Source organism: Monodelphis domestica, chromosome 1 (genome assembly GCF_027887165.1).
Source record: "Monodelphis domestica isolate mMonDom1 chromosome 1, mMonDom1.pri, whole genome shotgun sequence".
In the NCBI taxonomy this organism is placed as follows: domain Eukaryota; kingdom Metazoa; phylum Chordata; class Mammalia; order Didelphimorphia; family Didelphidae; genus Monodelphis; species Monodelphis domestica.
In genome coordinates, this window is record NC_077227.1 from 512982983 (window position 1) to 513003746 (window position 20764).

A 20764-nucleotide genomic window follows, 5' to 3' on the forward strand; every position below is an offset into this window, starting at 1 on the left:
GGGAAGTTAAAAATGATTTATGTGCAGCAGTGAGATTAGGTAAATCAGTCGGTAATGGATCTGTTGGGCATAGTTGTATGACTTCCTCCATTGGTGTTCAGTATTATATTAATAGGAGTGGAGAAAGCACATTGGTGACAGCAACCTATGCTTGGAGTTTGGCAAGGATTACTGCCAGGGATTCAAGGGCAATAGAGAATATGGAAGATGAAGTAGGCTAATTCAAGGGTTTCTCTGTATAATATCCCTTCTTCTGAACTTTCCTATTACCATCCAGGGTACCACTATCATCCCACTCATCTTGACTCTTCTCTTGAATCCATTCTACTTGTCCAGTCTGATGCCATCTTGGTATTTTTACAATTATAACCTCTGTAGTATCCCTTTCTCCATTCATATAGCCATTACTCTGGTAAAACCTCTCATTGTTTCATTTTGGACTGTTGTACTAGCCATCTAGTTAGTCTCTCTTCCTCAAGTCTATCCCTGCTCTTATCTAGCCCATCCTCCATTCATGTGTCAAAGTGATTTTCCTAAAGTGCAAGTTGTTCCCTGTTACCTCCAGGATTGAATATAAAATCCTTTGACTTTTAAGGCCCTTGACAACTTGACCTCTTTCTACATTATGAATCTTCTTACATTTTACTCTACTCTGTGTTCTTTATGATCATCAATGCTGGCCCTTCATGCCTAAAGTGTCCTTCCTCTTCACCTTTACCGTCTGGCTTCTCTGGCCTTCAGAGACTTAATCCATTCTTTTCCAATAGGCCATTCCTGTTTCCGTCCTCTTCCTTTCTCTCTTCCATTATCTCCCATATATACTATATGCATCTTGTATGTATATAGTTACTTGCATGGTTTTCTTTCAGAATAGACTGAGCTCCTTGAGAGCAAGAACTTTGTTTTTTACTTACTTTGTATTTTCCGAACTTAGTACAGTGCCTCGACACATAATAAGTGCTTAATCAATGTTTATTGATTGATTTAATTGATGTGCTATGCACTCTGCTAAATGTTGGATTTAAAAAGGCAAAAACATCTGTTCTTCTCTACAGGGATCTCACATTCTGGGAGTTTAGGGGCAAGAAGCTATATACAGAGTAAATGGAAATTAATTTCAGAAGGAAGGCACCAGTGTCAAGGTTGAAGGATGAGGAAAAACATCCTGTAGAAAAAGGGATTTGAACTGAGTATCCAAGGAATCCAGAAAAGCTAGGACATAAAGTAGGGGAGAACATTCAATAGCCTTTTTGTATATTGCCAAAAAACTCAATAGGAAGAGACTGAAAAAAATTCCATTCAAAATAACTACAGAAGGTATAGGATATCTAGTAGCCCACCTACTAAAATATACATGGGAATTATGTGAATATACTTTAAAACACTTGAAATATAGTTGGACCATACTATTAATATATTACAAATGATATACATTATATAATTAATTTATGGATTAGGTGCCCATCAAAATTACCAAATAATTACTTGATACTAAATAAAATAACAACCAGTCTAGAAAACCAGAAAGTCAGTAATTTCAGGGGAAATAATACAAAATCTTAGAAAGAAGGGGAACCTAGCACTATGAGATCTCAAACTACAAAGCAATAATCATGAAAATTATTTTGTACTAACTAAAAAATAGAAAAATTGTTCAGTGGAACAGTTTAATATTACAAGACAAGACCTATAAGCAATCAGTTATGTAGTAATAGAAAGTACATAAATGCAGGGCTAACCTTAGGTCAAGATCTCACCATGTATCACATAAAACTTCAAATACATGTTTGGCCTAGATAGAGAAGATAACATAAATTAGAGGGGAATGTAAGGATATACCTTTTACAACTATGGATAGGAAGAAGTATTCTTGCCTAGAGGATTGAGAAGATCACAGGAGATAAAATAGTTAATTTTTATGACAAAATTTAAAAATAATTCCCAAACAAAAGTAGTACATTTAGTATTATAAGAAAAACAGTTAACTGGGGGAAAAAAATCTTTGTACCAGGTTTCCTTGATAAAGATCTGCTATCCAGATTGTTAGGGAATTAATAAAAATATATAAGAACTATAGCCCTTCTCCAATGTGACAAGTAATCAAATGCTATTAATGGGTAGTTTTCTTTTTAAAATTAAAAAAAAATGTTATTTATAGAATGAATCCACAAGTGTCCCAGACCTTCTGCCCTTCCCCACATTATAGAAGGCACCATTTGGGAGACAGACATGTTCATCTTTTATATTTCCACCTTTCAGTTCATCCTCTGGAGATAATATTCATACTTAATACTTCAACAATGAAATTTGTGACTGTCTATGATGTTCTTTTGGATCTACTCAGTTTGCTATTCATTATCCCATTCCAAGTTTTATTAAAATTAGTCTGCTCATCTTTTTTTATTTTTTTAATGGTGTAGTAGTACTCCATTACAATCTAATACCACAGTTTTTTAAGCCATTCTCCATTTATTGGCATCCCCCTTAATTTCCAGTCAGGCGGCGAAGGTCGAATAGTGAGCCATCCAGTCGGTATTTGATGTAGATGCCCAGGTCTAGATCTATCACAGCATGTCATAATACTTGGCTGAAGAATAGGTTGAAAAGCACCAGAGCAAGGACACAGCCTTGTTTCACGCCATTGGAGATGTTGAAGCAATTGGAAGTCTCTCCACCAGACAGGACTTCCCCTGTAATGTTGACATGAAAGAACTGGATCAGTTTGATGAATTTTGCTGGGCAACCGAGCTTGCTAAGGATCCCCACAGTGCGTCTCTGTTCACTGTGTCGAACGCCTTTGTCAGGTCTATGAAGACAATGTACTCAGGTTCTGCTCAAGGCATTTTTCCTGCATTTGCCTCACCGTGAAGACCATGTCAATGGTGCTACGATCTGGTTGGAAGCCACATTGTGATTCAGGCAGGTTCTGCTCTGAAACAGATGACAGGAGTCTGTTGAGTATAACAGTCTGTTGAGGATCTTTCCAGCAGTGCAGAGTAGTGAGATGCCTCTGTAGTTGTCACAGGCTGCTCGTGTGCCTTTGTTCTTGTATAGGGCTATGATGGAGGCAATCTCTGAGTTCTGGGGGCATGTCTTCCTCTTCCCATATGCTGGTCAGCACTATGTGGAATGCCTGGAGTGCCTTTCCATTTAAGGCTTTGTACACCTCGGTTGGGATCCCGTCTTTAAAATCTAAGTAATGTCTCCACCCCTCAAAATAACAAATTTTTATCTTATCTAACCCGTCCTATGCTCTGCTAAACTAAAGCTACCTCTAAGGAAGGTGTTTGGAAAGTTTTGGGAAGGGAAAATTTGGGTTACATAAAATTTCAAAGTTTAAAAAACAGGGGTTTCATAAAATATTTCACATAACAATACTTGTATGACTAATGTAACCAATGTAACAGTGTTCTTATTTTTAGGCAATTTGAACAATATTAACTATGTATCTAGTAATACAATTTTATCTTATCACTAACTAATTCTATTCTGTTACTATCTATGGCTAATACAATTTATTATCTTACATAACTATAATTATGTTTATGCTGTCCCTATTTCTGGCTAGCTAGGTATGATACTTTCCCTAAGTGCTTCTTCTCTCCCAGCATCCTCTACTCCCAACGGTCTTTGCTGTCAATCACCCTTCTTTCACTGTTCCATCTTTTCTTCTTTTGCAACCTGCATTTACAAACCATATATCACAACTTCTTCATCCATTCCCAAGTGGAACCCCTCAGTTTCCAATTTGCCATTACAACAAGACTTGTTAAAAATACTTTAATACAGGTAGATCCTTTTCCTTTGTCTCTAATCTCTTTAGGATATAGACCCAGTAATGATATTGCTGCGTCAAAGAGTAGGCATAGTTTTTGATTCTTTGGGCTTTGTTCCATATTGCTTTCCAAAATAGTTCTATTAGTTCACCATTCCACAAGAGTATATTAATGTCCCAATTTTCCCACATCTCCTCTAACATTTATAATTTTTCTTTTTGGTCATATTAATCCATCTGAGTAGGTATGAGGTGATATTTCAGAGTTGTTTTACCTTGCATTTCTTTAATAGTGATTTGGAACATTTTTTCATATGACTGTAGATAGTTTTAATTTCTTCCACTGCGAACAGCCTATTCCTATCCTTTGACCATTTTTCAGTTAAACAGATTTCACTTAGTGCTCTATATATTTGAGAAATGAGACTAAAAAATTTTCTCCCTACTTTGTTATTTACTTTCTAATTTTAGTTGCATTGGTTTTGTTTGTACAAAATCTTTGAATTTGGTGTAATCACAATTATCCATTTCATTTTTTCATTATGTTCTTAATGTCATGTTTGGTCATAAATCCTTCCCTTATCCATAATTATGACGGTAAATGTTTCCATGTTCCCCTTATTTGTTTATGGTTTCAACCTTTATTTCCAAATCAAGTATCCATTTTGACTAACCTGTTAAATAAAGAGGGATGTTGCAGATTCACTTTCTTTATGCCTTTTCTTTTTGACAGTGTTAATAAATTAGAATGTAGATGAATTATATTTTCTGGCATAGGCCATGTGTAGATAAGTTTTGATTAATTATACTTATTTGTGCAAGTGAAGGCTTTTTCTTTTGAGGGGAAAGAAGAAAGGAAGTTATAGAATCAGGGTTGTCACCATATGAAATAAAAAAAGGAATACAAGAAAAAAGCACATCGATGAAGTATTTTCAAAATACACAGAAGGAAGCAGGAAGAAGATCAGAATGGGATGTAAACAAGTAGGGTAGTATATTGATTCTCCTATATTAAATTAAATATATGCTTTAAAAAACCAAGATATACTTAATAAAGACACATTGTTTCATCTATAATCCTTTTTTTCTTTGTATATGGAAATGTAAATACTGATATTTGTCGAGTTCATAATGACAGAATTTTTAAAAATTGTGAATAAAGTTGAAAATGATTCAAGTATAGAGGAGGGAGTTAGAGAGCAAATATGAGGTTTGGGAATTGCAAAACAGAGGGGAAGGGCCTGATAATAGAGAGAAGGCAGTAGCAAAGATTATGGCCTAGAAAAACAAATATGAGGAACAGAAAATACAAGAGGTTATGGATCAGAGAAAAACTTAGAGAGAGGAAGAGAAGAAAAGGAAGAAAAAAAGTGAAAAGATCTTGTAGTCTGAATTAACATATCCAGTAGAAATGGTGGTATTACAATTGATGGATAAAGTCCCATTTAACTAAATTGTTTTTCTTGATGTTTTTTTAGAATACTCAATTCATTAGGCAATTGAATAAAATACTGAGACAAAGTTTTTTTCCTCCCCTTCCCCTAAGAATGATCATTTTTAAATGAATTTTTTGCCCCCAGTTCCATGAGGTATGATTTGCATTGTGTTTTTTTAAATCCTTACTTTCTGTTTTAGAATCAATACTGTGTATTAGTTCTAAGGCAGAACAGTGGTAAGGGTTTCTCAGTGGGGGTTAAGTGATTTGTCTGTGGTCAAATTTGAACCCAGAACTTCTACCTCTAGGCTTCACTGTCTGTCATCTAAGGCACACCTATATGGTATGTTAAAGCAAAGATTAGCGCCTGTTGCTTTAGACATTATGTAAAACAAAAAAATCTTAAATCTTTTTAAAAGATAAAGTATAATTTGGAGCATTCAGAGTTTCAGTTTGATTGCAGTCTTTAATTTAGAGTAACATAGCATGTAGCATTTTCTGTCTAGTCCAGTTAAGTTAGTTGAACTGTAAAGAAAAAGGAACATAATACTTAATATTTTCTATTAAGAAACAATCTCTAGTTTTCCTTATAAGTCTTGGGAATGCTTTTTGGGAAATTTTTAAAATTATACCTGATTCTATTAAAAAAGCATGTGTTAAAAGTGTAATTCACCTAATTTAATTAAAGTAATTCATCTAAATTATTAGTTATATATTGAATAATATTTAATGAATCTGAATTATGTACATAATACATTTGATTAATATTTATAATATTTTGGGGAATTTTCCTTTTGGGTTTGTTTCAAGAAGTGAATGGTAGATTCTTTCAATTTTTACTTCCCTTTTGCCAAGCTGTGAATGATTTTTTTATATCTTCCTTCCATATTTCTCATTTTATCTTTATCTTAGTGTATAGTATGAAATGTTGGTATATGCCTAGTTCCTGCCATATTGTTTTCCAGTTTTCCTAGCAATTTTTGTCAGAGAGTGAATTCTTTCCCCAATAGGTTGAATCTTTGGATTTATGAAATAATAAGTTTTTATTGTTATTAACTACTGTTTGTTAATTTCTTAATCTATTCCATTGATCCACTGCTCTATTTCTTTGCCAGCACCAGGTTATTATTTTTTAAATTAATTTATTTAGTCGATTTAGAACATTATTCCTTGGTTACAAGAATCACATTATTTCCCTCCCCTCCCCTCTTCTCACCCTTCCCGCACCAACTGGCAATTTCATTAGGTATTACATGTGTCCTTGATCAGAACCTATTTCCATGTTGTTGGTGTTTGCATTAGGATGATCATTTAGAGTCTACATCCCCAGCCATATCTCCTGGACCTATGTATCCATTAAACTTTTTTTTTATTTAGTCAATTTCAAACATTATTCCTTGTTTACAAAAATCATTCTATTCCTCTCCTCCCCCCTGCCCTTCCTGTATCCAAAGCGCAATTCCACTGGGTATTACATGTGTCCTTGATCAGAACCTATTTCCATGCTGTTGATGTTTGCACTAGAATGTTCATTTAGGGTCTATATCCCCAATCATATCTCCCTCGACCCATGTAATCAAGCAGTTGTCTTTCTTCTGTGTTTCTACTCCCACAGTTTTTCCTTTGAATGTGGATAGTGTTCTTTCCCTCCAAGTTGTTCAGGATCAATACATTGCCACTAATGGAGAAGTCCATTACATTCAATTATACCACAGTGTATCAGTCTCTGTGTACAATGTTCTCCTGGTTCTGTTCCTCTCACTCTGCATCAATTTCTGGAGGTTGTTCCAGTTCACATGGAATTCCTCCAGTTCATTATTCCTTTTAGCACAATAGTATTCCATCACCAACATATACCACAATTTCTTCAGCCATTCCCCAATTGAAGGGTATTTCCTCATTTCCCAATTTTTTGCCACCACAAAGAGCTCAGCTATGAATATTTTTGTACGTGTCTTTTTTCCTTATTATCTCTTTGGGGTAAAAACCCAGCAGTGCTATGGCTGGATCAAAGGGCAGACATTCTTTTAGCGCCCTTTAGCACCAGATTATTTTGATGATTACTGTGTATCTAAATTCTTAAAGGGTAAGTTAACCATTTCACAGGAGAAAATAGACAATAAAGTTCTAATAATCGGGGAACTCAATTTACTTTTCTCACACCTCCATAAATATAACCATAAAATAAAAAAGAAGTTGAGAAGAGGAATAGAATTTTAGAAAAGCTATAAAAACCCCTGGAGGATATTGAATGGGAATAGAAAGTATTTTTCAGCTCTTCATGATTCCTTCACAAAAATTGACTTTGAATTGTAAGAATTAAAAATTGATGATTAATAATTTTATTATTATATATAATATAACATTATACATAAACACAAAATGAAAAAGATTAATAATATTATTAGATCTAAAGTAATAGGTGGAAGAGGACAGAAATATAGAAGAGACATACTTGGCTTCTAATCTATGGCCACTGCTATTTTGGGCCCTCTACCAAGCTGACACTGAGGAGAGCAGTCACCATGAAACATGGAAGTCCCAAGCTCCTGAGAGTTCTCCTGCCTGCCTCATTTATCCAGCCTAATCTCAACTTATTAGCATGTGACATCTCAGGAACCAATCATGGTTTTCTATTTTGTCTGGGGGCAGGGAGCAGTCCTGGGGTACTTGGCTCTGCTTCCTGTTTTATGACTCTTAGATTCCCTTTTCTGGCAGCTGGTCTATATTTCAGTTTACTCAATGGTATCTAGCCTCCAAGTGACAGGAGATGACATTGAGAGAGTGACACAGGAAAGAGAAAAATTTATTCCCGACAGAATTAGGGCATGAAAGTTTCACAAACAAGTACAGAAATATTATGTCTTTTTCTGTCCATAATTGAATAAAAAGTACATTCAATAAAAGGCTTTGAAGCATAATTTAAAAATTAATTAGAAACTAAATAACCTAATCCTCCATTTTTTCTTTTGTTGGATTATACTCACTTTTGTTGGGTAGGTCATTCTGGATTTTAGGCCTTAGTTCCTTTGCCTTCCAGAATACCATATTTCAAGCCCTCTATTTCTTTATAGTGGTAGCTATTTCTGTATTATACTTTATTATTATTGTATTATGTATTATTCTATATTATACTGACCATGGTTGTAAGATATCCAAATTTTCTCATTCTATTATAGTATTTTCTCCTTGACCTAGGAGTTCTGAATTTGGGCTATAATAATCCTGGGTATTTTCGTTTTAAAATTTTTGATTGCTTAATTCTTCCAATTTCTACTTTGCCCTTGGGTTCTAAGAGCTCCAGGCAATTTACTTTATAAGTTCTTGAAACATGATGTCTTGGCTCTTTTTTTCTTTATGACTTTCAGGAAATCAGTAATTCTTAAATGAATGTTTCTTGATCTGTTTTCTAGATCAATTGTTTTTCTTATTAAACATTTCACATTTTCTTCCATTTTTTTCAGTCTTTTGACTTTATTTTATTTCTTGATGCTTCATGGAGACATTAACTTATCTTTGCCAATTTTAAATTTTAAGAAGTTTTTTCAGTGAAATTTTTTATCTCTTACCATTTTACCAATTTTTAAAAAATGAGTTTTTTTTTTCAGGATTTTTTGGACTTCTTGTACCTAGCTGTTAATTATATTTTCAAAATTTTCTTGCTTAGTTCATTTCTTTTCCCAAATCATTGTAAAAAAACGCTTTCATTAACTCTTTTCAGGAATTCTTGTTGGGCTTGTGTCCTGTCTGCATTTTTCTTTGAGTAGTTGCTTGTAGATGGTTTTCTTCTGGGTTTATTGCCATCATAGTATCTTTTTATGATCAAGTTATTTAATTTTTGTTTCCTTATTTTTCTGGCCTAGTTCTTATCTTTGTGCTTTATGTTGGTGTTTGGGATCTGCTCGTTTCTGGGATGATATCTTTTCTTTCATGTCCTGATGATTTCACAGCATATTCTCAGGATACCTAGGTTTTCCATGTGATCCAGGGAGAGGTCTGTTTACTGTCTTTCTGATCTGTTGTGTGAAAATTCCTAATTCTGTTTGGGATTGCCTTATGTGAAGTTGAATTTTCATAAACCTCTGCTGGACTCATTCATAGTTAGTCCACTGGAAAGTTCTGCAAATTCAGAGCACCTGAATTCTGGCCCTGGGTTTATTCCTTTGCAGGCTTATATGTTGAGATGATTAGTTAGAACTGAGTCTTCCCACTGCTCTTGGGTTCACCATCATAGCTACATTTCTGAAACATGTTCCTTGCCTCCTTTCACAGGTGGGGTCTCTGCTCTCTCAAGACTGACAGCTTCTCTCCTCCCTGGAACTGTGATTAGAACTGATCAGTGGGCTACTGAGCTGCCAAATGATATTCATTCTTTGTCACAGTGCTACTCTAGTGTAAGGGGAACTTTTTCTCATTCTGCCCACTTGTTTAGTCCCCTTTCTGTCTTGGGTGATAGACTCCTCCCTGCTGATGATGCCTTTGTCATATGTGAGATTTAAAATGGTTGAGATCTTAAACTGTAGTGAGTTAAAATGGTGGAAGATATAAATTGTGATAGATATAAGAGAGGGTGAGTAAATTTGACCGCAGAAAATGTTTTACTACAGTGTCTTGGTTTTTAAATCAAATATAAGGTGGTCGCCAGGGAAATATTCCCAATTATTCAAATACCCAAGTCAATTGGGTTTTATAGAGATTTTTAATTAACAATACAATGAGTAATCAAAGAAAGAGAGAGAGAGTAAGAAAGGAATAAGTATGAAGGGCCTCAAGCCAATATGGCCTAGACCTGAGTCTTAAGAGAGAGAATCAGTCAGTCAGTCTTTTAACACTCACCACAAGGTCTGCCTAAACAAGGATTCTAGTGACACCAGGCCAGCTCCATCTCAGCTGACTTCACCAGAGAGCCTTCCAGCCAGAGACTGTTCCAAAGGGCCTTTCTCCAGAGCCTCTCTCAAGAGATTCTTCCCAAGCGATCCTCATCAGAGATCCTCCAAAAGGATTTCTCCAAAAGGATCTATCCTCAAGAGATTCTGCTTTTTCTCATATAGGGGTTTCTCTCCCATGTCACCTCCCCTAAGTCCCTACATCTACCAATCACTGTAGACTCTTTCCAAAGGACTGCCCATCTGAATTCCTGCTAAGTCGACAAATCTCCTCAGTAAGTCTGAACCAGAAAAAATACTGCTGTGTTGACCAATCTCCTCAGTAAGTCTGAACAAGAGAAAACACAGCTGAGTCAACTAATCTCATCAAGAGAAAACTTGCCCGACCCTTTTAGGAACCTAGCATCCCATCGTATCAATTCTAAAAACAGGCCTGGCTCAAAGAACTCCTTGCCCCACCATAAGCATGGATCCAAGTACTTTCTTAGTTTAGCAAGGAGTTTTCTCCCCTAAAGCAGTTTTAAGTATGGGTAGAGCAGAGGTCCTCCCATTTCTGATCCTGGCGAGTTCTCACATCAAAATGGGGAATGTTTCTCAGTAGGGAATTTGTTCCAATTAAGAATTCCCTGATGGGGAAATTTTTAACATTCACAAGTCTGAGAGATTTCAAGATTTACACATAGCATGGTGCCTCTTTTACCTGCTTTTGCCATGCTTTACTCCTGGCCAGCCTCCCACCTATTGTCTGAAACCTCTCGTCTATTTTATTAAGCTGCCCTGGTCTAGAAAAATGACTTGTGACTCTCTTGGTGTGCCCGATGAGAATTTGATTTGGTACATTTTCTAGGTCATTGTGGAGGATGTTGTGAAGTCCTGAAGCACAATAGCTACTTTTCAGTACACCTTTGTGGATTTTTAATCATGAACCTAGATGTTATATAGAGTGACCCAAGAGGGCCTCAGTGATAGAGTATAAAGAGCAGGACAGTAGTCCCAGAGATTGTCAGTGATAAAGAATGACAGGCAGTATGATAGTAGAATAAAGCATTAACATCATGAAGATTAATGTCAGGTCTAGCCTCAAACATTTAGTATATACGTGACCTTGAGCTGTCACTCAAATTGGTTTCTGCTTCAGTTTTACCCTTCTGCAAATGGGGGAGATAATAGCATCCAACTCTCAAGGTATTGTGAGGATAAAATGAGGCAGTATTTTTAAAGCACTTTGCAAAAGCTTAAAGTGCTTTATGAATGTTAATTTGTATTATCATCATGGTTGTTATCACAAAAGATATGGTACCATAGGGAGAGTCAGGCAGCAAGGTCTAATTAGAGGTCTGACCCTTTCCAAGATTCTTTTTTAAAGTACACTTTAAGAAAATTTTACAAATATTTTATTCAGCAATCAACTTGAAATACTGGTTGCCCATCTCTCTGGGGCAGTTTAGTTTCCACTATAACATTTTGATTATATTCATGTAATTCCTGAATTTGTTTTGGCAAGTAGATTCCCAGGTGTTTTATCTTGTCTAGAGTAATTTTAAATGAAGTTTCTCTTTCCAAAGCTTGCTGCTGAGTTTTGTTGGAAAGGTAGGAATGTTGATGTCATGTGGGTTTTTTTGTACCCTGCAACTTTGCTAAAGTTATTGTTTCTACCAGTTTTTCAGTTGATTTTCTTAGAATCTGTAGGTATAGCATCATGTTATCTGCAAAGAGTGATAATTGCCTACTTTGATCCCTTCAATTTCTTTTTCTTCTCTAATTGCTACTGCTAACATTTCTAGTCCAATATTAGTTGTGGTGATAATGGGCATCCATTTTTCCTGATCTTATTGGGAAGGCATCTAACTTATTCTCATTCCAGATGATACTTGCAGATGTTTTTAAATAAATACTGTTTATTATTTTAAGGAAAGATCCTTTTATTCCTATACTTTCTAGTGTTTTCAATAGGAATGGTTGTTCTATTTTGTCAAAGGCTTTTTTTTTTGCATCTTTTGAGATAATCATGTGATTTCTATTAATTTGGTTGTGAATATGGTCTATTATGCTAGTCATTTTCCTAATATTAAACCACCCTTGCATTCCTGGTATAAAACCCACTTTGTTATAGTGAGTAATCCTTGTGATAATTTGTTGTAGCCTTTTAAATAGTATTTTATTTAATATTTTTGCAGGTATGTTAATTAAGGATATTGGTCTATAGTTTTCTTTCTGGTTTTTGTCTTCCTGGCTTAGGAATCAGTATCATATTTATATGATAAAAAGAATCTGGTAAGACTCCTTTGCCTATTTTGTCAAATAGTTTGTAGAGTATTGGGATTATTTGATCTTTAAATGTTTGATAGAGTTCACTTGTGAATCCATCTGGCCCTGGTGATTTTTTCTTAGGGCATTGTTTGATGGCTTGTTCAATTTCTTTTTCTGTTATGAGATTAAGTATTCTATTTCCTCTTCTGTTAATTAGACAATTTATATTTTTGTATATATTCATCCATCTTACCTAGATTGCCATATAGTTTGCAAAATAGTTCTTAATAATTAACTTAATTTCCTTTTCATTAGAAGTGAGATCATCTATTTCATTCATGCTACTGTTAATTTGGTTCTCTAATTTCTTTTTCTTAATTAGATTAACCAATACTTAACCTAGTATTATTTATATATTCATATATATATATATATATATCAGCTCCTAGTCTTATTTATTTGTTCAGTAGTTCTTTTACTTTAAAATTTATTAATTTCTCCTTTAATTTTTTTAGTATTTCCAATTTGGTCTTCATCTGAGGGTTTTAAATTTGGTCTTTTTCTAGTTTTTTTCTTTTTTTTTTTTTGATGAATACCCAAATCTTTAATCTTCTCTTTTTTTCTAATATGTATACTCAGGGTTATAAATTTCCCCGAGTACTGCTTTTGCAGTATCCCCAAAATTTTGATATGTTGTTTCCTCATTGTCATTCTCTTCAATGAAATCATTGTTTCTATGATTTGTTCTTTAACCAACCAGTTTTGGAGAATAAGATTATTTAATTTTCAATTAATTTTTTATTTGCTTCTCCATGTACCCTTAGTAATTATAATTTTTAATGCATTATGATCTGGAAAAAAGTTTGCTTTTCTGCATTTGTTTGCAATGTTTTTATGCCCTAATACACAGTCAGTCTTTGTGAGTGTACCATATGCTACTGAAAAGAAAAGGTGTGTTCCTTTTTATCCCTATTTACTTTACTCCACATTTCTATGAACTCTAATTTTTCTAAGATCTTATTCACATCTCTTCTTATATATTTTTGGTTTGACGTATCCAGATCCAATAGAGGAAGTTGAGGTCTCCCACTAGCATAGTTTTACTGTCTATTTCCTCCTTAAACTCTAATAGTTTCTCCTTTAAAAATCTGGATGCTATACTATTTGGTGCATACATGCTGAGTACTAATATTTCTTCATTGTCTATACTGGCTTTTATGAGGATGTAATTACCTTGATTATCTCCTTTGATCAAATATATTTTTACTTTGACTTTGTCAGATATCATGATTGAGACTCCTATCTTTTTCTCAGTTGATGCCCAATAAATTCTGCCCCACATTCTTACCTTTACTCTCTCTGTCTACATAATTCATGTGTTTCTTGTAGACAACATATGGTAGGATTTTTGGTTTTTAATCCACTCTGCTATCTGCTTTCATTTATAGGTGAGTTTATCCCATTCACATTTAGAATTATGATTATTACCTGTGTATTCCCCATCATTTTGATTTTCTCTTTTAGTCCTGCTCTTCTTTCACTATTTCCTCTACACCAGTGTTTTGCTTTTAATCAGTCCCCTAACCCCCCACCCCCACACACACACACCTTAGTTTACTTTTCACCCCCTCCCTTCTTGTTCCCTTCTTATTTCTCTTTAAGGTCTATTATTTGTCCCCTCCAACTTTTTCTTCTCTTTTAATACTCCCTATCCCACTCCCCCAGTTAGTTATTCCCTCTCAACTTCCTTGTAGGGTAAGATAGATTTCTATGCCCACATAGAACTGACTGTTCTTCCCTCTCAGAACTGATTCCAACTGAAAATAAGGTTACCTATTACCAGTCTCTTCCTCTCCTCCCTCAACCCACCATGTGCTTCTTTATGAGGTATAATTTATCCTATTTTTCTTCTTCAAGTTTCTCTTAGTACCATCCTCTTTTGTCATTCTCCCATTTTTTTATATATATGATTTTTAGCAACTTAATATCACAAACTCTGCCTATGAATTAGTCTTCTATCTACTATGTTAATGAAAACAATTTTAAGAGTTACAGATATATCATTTTTCCATATAGGATTATAATAAATTTGATCTTACTGAAGCCCTTAAATTTTTTTTCCTCTTTTTTACTTTTTTTTATGATTCTCTTGAATTTTGTATTTGGACATCAAATTTTCCATTTAGTTCTGGTCTTTTCTTTAGGAATGCTTGGAAATCTTCTTTTTTGTTAAATGCCCATACTTTCCCCTGGAAGTATATAGTCAGGTTTGATGGGTATGTGATTCTTGGTTGTAGACCCAACCTTTCCTTCCTTAAAATCATATTCCAAGCTTTGTGGTCCTTTAGTGTAGAGGCTTGCCGGATACTGTGTAATCTTGATTGGGGTTCCTTTATATCTGAATTGTCTCTTTCTGGCCATTCTCAATATTTTCTCCTTGGCCTGGAAGCTCTTGAATTTGATTATAACATTCCTGGGTGGGTTGTCTTTTGGGGATTTAATGTAGGGGGTGATCTGTGAATTCTTTCAGTGTCTATTTTGCCCTTCTGTTCAAGAATATTAAGGCAATTTTCTTGAATAATTTCTTGTAATATGATGTCAAAGCTTTTATTTTGTTCCAGGTTTTCTAGTAGACCAATAATTCTTGGATTGTCCCTCCTGGATCTGTTTTCCAGGTCAGTTGTCTTTTCTATGAGACATTTCATGTTTCCTTCTATTTTTTCATTCTTTTGATTTTGCTTTATTAATTCTTGCTATCTTGTGAGATCATTAGCTTCTCATTAACTAATTCTTGTCTTTAAAGAGTGATTTGCAGCTATGATCTTTTGATTTTTCTTTTTGATTTGGTCTATACTGCTTTTCTTGGCTTCCAGCAGGCCAATTCTGGTCTCCAATTTGCTTATTACTTCATTTGATTTCTGTTCCTCATTTTCCATATGGGCAATTTTGCCTTTTAAGCTATTATTTTACTTTCATATTACTTTCATTCCCCCCCCCCACACACACTTTTCTTCCCATTTTTTTCCCCTATCTTTCTTACCTGGTGCCTCAAGAGCTTGTGACCAATTTCCTTTTTTTGAGTGTGGAAATTTTGAATGTGCTTGCTTATTTGTCACTCTCTGGTGTTGCTTCTATATTTTGCTTTTTTTCTGCATAGAAATTATCCAGGATCAAGAGCTTTTTTTTCTGCTGCTTATTCCTTTTGCCACTAGTGGATTGGGGTTCCTACATGTTGATTGCTTTCTTAGCTTCTATCTTGCAAGGCTTTTCTTTGGTGTAGTATCTTCCCTTCTCAGTCAGGAGCCTGAATGTGGGCGGGTAGATCTGTGATATTCTTTGTGTAGCAGACTTTAAAGCATTTTCCCCTGAGGCTATCTTTCCAACCCCTAATGCCTGTACTGTGGCCAGTCTCTCTGCTGCCCAGGCTTAAAACTCCTCAGACTTTGGTCTCAAGTCTCACTACCAAGGCTTCACACTGCTTTCAGGGTAACTCTGTGGTGCCCTCAGCCAGCCCCCAAGAATTTAGAGATTTCCCCAGCCCTAGCTCTGAAGCTGGCTCAATTGGTGCTGTGGGGGAGGAGTAGGGTCATCAGCTTGTGCTTTGATAAGTGCAGTTTCTCCCCCTTTTAATCCCCAAATATTGCCTACCTTCAAGGCTGTTTCTAATGAGAGAGCCTCTTTAATCATCAGATTTTGATATCTATCCTTTTGAGACACTTCTTAATGATTGGTTAGATGGGGATTCATAAAGGCTCCTGCTATTCTGCCCCCAGTGTAGCATTTGGGCTGTTACCTCTTCCTCTTCCTCTATGACTGACCTACATCCTTTTAAAGTTTTTCATTTCCTGTATCATGCTACTTATTATGCATAGACCTCCTTGGAAATTATTACCTAGTTAAACCAGTGTAGCTTTGTATTCTTTTTGGTTTCCTTGTCATTGTGATTCTTCAGAGATTGTGGTATTCATCATTAGTAGTATTATGAATAAAAATTTATCCAGAGGCTTATTACTAGATTTATAAGCATTTATTAGTAAAGAGAAATATTGTTCCAGCCTTTCTAACTTAAGGTATGATCATATTCCCAGCTCCCACCCCACTGGAGATAAGATTAAAACCAGCCTAGAGAGAGAAAATCAGTCTCATCAGAGACCTACCCCAGTTTTTGAGCTGGCTTTTCAAATCTAAGTTTCTTCCCCCTCCAGATCCTTTTCTTGGCCAGTGGCTTTCAAACATCATGCTTCCTGCTTTGGCTGTGGGGACACTGGTGTCAGGCCATCAGACACTTGACTGATTCCTATGTTGAATCATTGGGGTTCATGGGATTAAAGCTGAGACGGAGATCCTTTGAATATTTACTTCACATAGTAGCCACATTTTATGACCTGGAGAGGAAACTTTTAATGTGCTTTTTTAATACTAGATATCTTCCATGTACTTCCAAGTGATCAGTAGGACTTATGATTTCTCAGAAAGACTACTTTAATGGGGGGGGGTTGTTTTGATAGCTATGACCATCTTTTAACATTCCATATCATGAGTTTTTACATTGTAGTTCAGGTATGAATCAAGTTTCATGAATTACTTTAATGTATTCTGACCATTGAGTTTCTAATAGATCTGAGAAACTAAAATTACATTATTTTACAAATCTATTATAGAAAACATGTATTACCTTCAGGTGGCTTAAGACTTCTCCTTTAATGAACATTCTAAAATTCTATTACCTTGCTTTGAAGAACTTTTTCTTGTCCCAATTTCCATATTTCTACTTTTATTATTATTTTTTCACAAACATCTGCTTTGAAGCAATATCCATGGCTACCAGTGAAGGCAGCTACAGAATATCAGTTACATAACTGGAGATGGAATCACCTAGATTCAGCATACTACTTCCTTTTGCTGGTTTTGAATTCTTTCATTAAAAAGCTTTTTCCATAAAGTTAAATTGGTTTTTCTTCACTGGAATAGATAAAAATGTTAAAGCAGTACTAGGTTCCTCTCCTTGGATTTAGGGAAAGTGAACAAAAGTTTCTCCTTTATCTGAGCCTAGTTTTCTTTTCATCTCTTTACTTTGTTTTAAGAATTAATTCCTTTTTATTTAATTTTTTTTCTTAAACGTAGTAATCACCAACAAAAGAAAACTTAAGCCCTTGTTATACATAGAATCATGAACTCCAAAATTATTCCTAGTTTTTTTGAAAAACATATTGTTTCTATTAACACTAGAAGACATAGAAATAAATGAACCTTCTCTCGTACTACATAATATCAAAATCTAAGAACAGATCTATGTGTAATGGAGGAAAGTTAGAGAGACCTTTATGGTAAGATTAGAGTAAAACAAGGATGCCTAATATCAACACTAACATTTAACATAATGTTAGAGATATTATCTTTGGAAATAAAGCAAAAGGAGAAATTGAGAGAATAAGATTAGGCAAAGAAGGAAAAAATACTGATTTTTACAGATGGTCAAATGATTTAAATAGAAAATTGTAAAGTCAACAAAATATTAATTGAAATAATAACTTAGGCAAAGCTGTATATAAAATAAACCCACAAATCATTATTATCTCCGTAAGTCATCAAAAACCAACAGGAAGAACTAGAAAGTCTATTCTAAATAACTAGATATAAAAAAATATTTAAAAATATTGCTACCAGGATGCAACCAGGAACTATATATAAATTCAAGTATAAAACAGTCTTCATAGAAGTAATACAGGCCTAAATGATAATTACTACATGAATTAATTTACTTATTCAGTGTTGTAGCAGTCAGACTGCCAATGGAATATATTATTATTAAGTATTTTTCAATAGTTACATGATTCATGTTCTTTTCTTCTCCCTCCCCAGCTGACAAGCAATTCCACTGGGATATACATGTCCAATGGAATATTTTATAGAGCTAGAAGAAATAACATAATTCATATGGAGGAACCTAAATTTCAAGAATCTCAAACATAATAATGAAAAAAGTGGGAAAGAAGGGGGTCTATCAGTATTAGTTATTAAACTATACTACAAAATAATCTTTAAATGATTAGGTTATGATCAAAATATTGGGAAGTCAATCAGTGTAACAGATTAAATATATGGCACAGAGGCTAGTGAACATAATAATGGAATGTTTGGCTTTTATATAGTAAGGCTGGAAAAGCAGATTACAAAGGGTTTTAAATGCCAAACAGGAGTTCCATCTTTCTGTCTGTTCAGTAAGAGGGTCTGAATTATGATGGCAGTGTTGAAAATACAAAGAAAAGGAAAAAAATGCAATAGATCCTGGGAAACAAAACTTGGTAGCCTATAGGTTATAGATTCAAAGGAAAGAGTTGAGGATGATATTGACTTTGTTTGTCTGAGTGACTAGAAGAATTTCTGTTCCCTTTAAAAAAAAAATAGGGAAGTTTGGAACAGTGATGGGATTGGGAGGAGTTGTGGCATGAGAATGAATTTTGTTTTGGATAAATGTTGACTTTAAGATGATTACAAGGGCTAATTTTAAATGTCCAATTGGCTGTTGGTGATTTGAGAATGGGGCTCATAAGAGCCTAAGGCTAAATGCATGGATCTAAAGCATTTAAGATAATGAACCATTAGAAACCAGTCTTCAAGTGATAATAGTGTGGAGAAAAATGGATATGCACCAAGTGTGTAGCAAAAAACCTGAGGGAATGATACCAGTGACGACTCAACAAAAGTTACAAAGGAGCAGACAGATGATGGAGAAAAGAACCAAGAGAGATCAATGTTGTGAAAACCTGGAGAAGAGGGTATAGAATGATTATGTGAAATAAAATTATCTGGGAGACCTCTAATTCAGTCCTGAAAGACACACCCCACCCACACTGTCATGTATCCCTGTATCCCTGCATGAGGGTACCTTGGATGGCAAATTGTTCCTCAATGTAAGGATCTCCGGAGAGAAGCTATAGTTTTTTTAAAAACCAGCTTGGGAGAAGTGGAGAGCTCCCTATTGACCAGGCTCTTGAACTCACTCACTGATTCTGCTCTCTGTGCTCTCTTATCTCTCCAGGCCATCTCTCACAAGCTGCAGCCTCATCTGGTTGCAATGGAGGACTGGATTTTTACCTAAAATTAGAAAGACTGAAAATGCCTTTTTCTATCTTTTTCTCTTTACTAATAAATGCTTAATAAATCTGGTGATAAGCCTCCAGATTAATTTTTATTTTCATACCACAGTCAATAATGTTAAAAGTTGGAGAGAGGTCTAGAACATATACACCGCCACATATAGTCATATATAGAATCTGTTGTTAAGTCTCATTAAAACACTTTTTGCTCTCTATCACATTTTAGGAATTCAAGGATTCAAGAGAAGGGAAATGTGTTAGGAAATCTAGATTCCAGGTAACTCAACTACTGATTGTTTTCTTTTGTAGAATCTCTGTTTTTTAGTAAATGAGTTTGAGATTATCTGACTTAATGAAGGTTGCTGAGCATCAGACAAAAGATTTTTTTAAAATTATGTATATTTTTACTTGTACATACTTTGTATTTCCTTCTCCCTTCCCTTTCACTATTTTTATTTAGTGAATTGTTTAATCCATTCATGAAGTTATGAGAATTATGTTTATGTTGCTCCATTTGTCGCTAATACTGGAATTTTTTCAATATGAGTCTTTCTCTTCTACTTCAAACACAGTACTATATTCATTTATTTTAGCTTAATTTTTTTAAGGTGTCCTATTCCCACTGGCTCTCTTTTTGTCACTTTCGTTTTATCTCCCATTTGTTTTCCCTTTTCCTCTGAGGGCTTATTAATTCCCTTTTCTTTCCTACTTTTAGTTGGTTATGTTATTCTCTTTCCCCCTTTTTCCTCTCAGTCATATAAATTCCCTCTTCCACTTGTCCTATTCATTAGTTTTTACATTTCATAATAAATGAGATTGAGATTAAGTAATTTGTTTAGAATCACACATTGTTAATTGATTGAGGAAGGATTCAAGCTCAAATCTTTCTCACTCCAACTCAAGCAATCAGTAGGCCATCTATACTTTTTTGAATATTTGCTAGGACCAGCTGGTTGACTTCATTTAAAAAAATTGTTTTAAATTTATTTTTACATGCATTTATAATCTTTTCATTCCTACTATGCTTCCCTCATTGAACAACAAAAAAGATGCTAACTAAAAACCTTTGTTATGAATATTCACAATCTAGGGAAAATGAATTGCTTCAAAATAAATAAATTTTAGGTTTTTCATAATCTTCACCTGACTTCTGCCTTCATTCCTGTACCTGGAGAAAGAAGTCTCTTACTGATTTCTGTTATTCCTTTGTATTTGTAGATCTTTCTCCTGGTGGCTAGTAGAACCTGCTTCTGAATTAAATTGTTACATTTAATCACTATGTGCTTTAGATTTTGCAGTCCTGGGTTTTGGATTTTGG

General features: G+C 34.6%; 1 protein-coding gene across 25 annotated transcripts in view; it reads left to right on the forward strand.

The window, feature by feature from the left end:
• Positions 1-20764, forward strand: part of NCOA1 (nuclear receptor coactivator 1) — a 250903-nt gene that overhangs the window by 47976 nt on the left and 182163 nt on the right. For 5 of the 25 annotated variants that reach the window (XM_056813109.1, XM_056813105.1, XM_056813122.1 and 2 more), the window contains exon 3: positions 9483-9604. The exons of 16 other annotated variants lie outside the window; for them this stretch is intronic. The gene's annotated coding sequence lies outside the window, so the exon portion shown is untranslated. Of the gene's footprint in view, positions 1-9482; positions 9605-19672; positions 19724-20764 lie in introns of all 25 variants that reach the window. 4 more of the 25 variants (XM_056813111.1, XM_056813101.1, XM_056813104.1 and 1 more) reach the window with 1 other exon arrangement.